General features: G+C 43.1%; 1 pseudogene; it reads left to right on the top strand.

The window, feature by feature from the left end:
- Positions 1-574: 574 nt before the first annotated feature.
- On the top strand, positions 575-1,519 carry LOC102266764 (olfactory receptor 4D2-like; annotated as a pseudogene).
- Positions 1,520-2,143: the final 624 nt, after the last annotated feature.

Here is a 2,143-nt window from a genome sequence, read left to right as displayed (position 1 = left end):
TCTAAATTCCATATATATATATGCATTAATATACTGTATTGGTGTTTTTCTTTTTGACTTACTTCACTCTGTATAACAGGTTCCAGTTTCACCTACCTCATTAGAACTGATTCAAATTCATTCTTTTTAATAGCTGAGTAATACTCCATTGTAAATATGTACCACAACATTCTTATCCATTTATCTCCTGATGGACAAATAGGTTGCTTCCATGTCCTAGCTATTGTAAACAGTGCTGTGATGAACATTGGGGTACACGTGTCTCTTTCAATTCTGTTTTCCTCAGTAACACCGAATCTTTTAAAAGTAGGTTGCAGGCCCTTTTCAGGGCCGAGAAGAAAAAAAAAAAAAAGTAGGTTGCATGTGTCTCTGGATGGATCTAAATATTTCATGAGTATATATTCTATTACCAAGTTGTACATGTTCCCGGGGTAGGACCATTTAGTCAGCAACTGGAATTAGGATGTACACATAAATATCCATCATCTAGATCTGAGGAACTCAATTTGAGTCCCTGAGCATTAGTACATTACTGTCTGTGGTGTGTTTTCTTTAGATGCCTGGAGAAGACACCATGGAACTGGGGAACCTCATGTGGGTGTCAGATTTTGTCTTCTTGGGGCTCTCACAGACTCAGGAGATCCAGCTAGTCTTGTTTCTGGTTTTCCTGTTTGTCTACACAACCACCATCATGGGAAGCCTTCTGGTTATGGTCACAGTGACCTCTGATTTCAGGCTCCACACACCTTTGTGAAATTTGCACACCTCACACTGCTGTGAAACTTGGCTGTCATAGACCTCTGTTTCTCCTCAGTCACTGCCCCAAAGATGCTGGTGGTCTTCCTTGCTGAGAAGAAGACCATCTCCTACCAGGGATGCATGGCCCAGATTTTCTTCTTCCACTTTCTGGGAGGTGCCATGGTCTTCTTCCTCTCAGTGATGGCCTATGACCGCCTTGGTTGCTGTATCCTGGCCCCTCCACTATGTTGCCATCATGATCACTCAGCTCTGTGTGGGGCTGCTTGTGACAGCCTGGATGGTAGGTTTTGTTCATTCCATCTCCCAACTGGCTCTGATGCTCCCACTGCCTTTTTGTGGCCCCAATGTCCTAAATAACTTCTACTGTGATGTTCCACAGGTACTGAGACTCGCCTGCGCTGACACTTCTGTCCTGGAGTTCCTAATGATTTGCATCTGTGGGATGCTGGATGTCATCTGGTTCCTCCTCCTCCTGGTCTCCTACTCAGCCATCCCTGGTGATGCTGAGGTCCCACTCAGGACAGGCAAGGAGGAAGGCAGCTTCCACCTGCACCGCCCTCAGTGTCATGGTGTCTATTGTCTTCATTCCAAGCATTTACCTCTATGCCTGGCCCTTCATTTATTTCTCCATTGACAAGGCTGTATCCATCAGCCACATGGTCATGACTCACATGCTCAGCCCCCAGTGATCTACACCCTGAAGAAGCAGGAGATATAGGCAGCAGTGAAGAGATTAGGGAGGCACCAGGCTGCTTTGTAAAAGCGAGTGACAGTGGGTCACTTCTCTCTGGCTTTGGCTTTTTGGTTTTCCATCGATAAGCTGGAGAGAGCGCTGCTGTATCTGGCCTTTTCATAACTTGAAAATGAGCAACTTATCCAGATTTTGAGGATAAAGGTAACTATTGTTACTTTTGTTTGTGTTGGATGATTTGAACTCTCCTATGACAATAAGATGTGTTGCCATGGACACATTCTGGAAAGCCACACCCTCCTTTTTGTCTTCTTGGCAGATAGTTTTCTGTTAGGATGACAGCATTCCCCCAGAAGAGCAGTTCTAGTTTCTGTCTTTGACCTCTTTTCCCAGGACCGTGTTTTGGTGTGAGGCTGGATTGTTGTAAACTGAACTATATTTTGTCTTATGCCTTAAATTGGAGACTGTGTCCATCATTTATCTGACAGATGACCTTGAATGAGACATATGGCCTCTCTTGAACTCATAACTTCTTCCTCAACAAACTCACTGAAATTAATATCTGACCCCAAATCCCTCAGGCTTATTATAAGTATCAAATCAAAAAATTGTGAAAAAACACTGAGTTAACCATATAATTATATTTTATTTAATTTTCAATTTAGAAATCATGAGTATTCCAATTTTCCACTG

This window comes from Bos mutus, chromosome 19, assembly GCF_027580195.1.
Source record: "Bos mutus isolate GX-2022 chromosome 19, NWIPB_WYAK_1.1, whole genome shotgun sequence".
In the NCBI taxonomy this organism is placed as follows: Eukaryota; Metazoa; Chordata; class Mammalia; order Artiodactyla; family Bovidae; genus Bos; species Bos mutus.
Note: the sequence above shows the minus strand (reverse complement) of the source record. Positions and strands in the feature narration are given on the sequence as shown.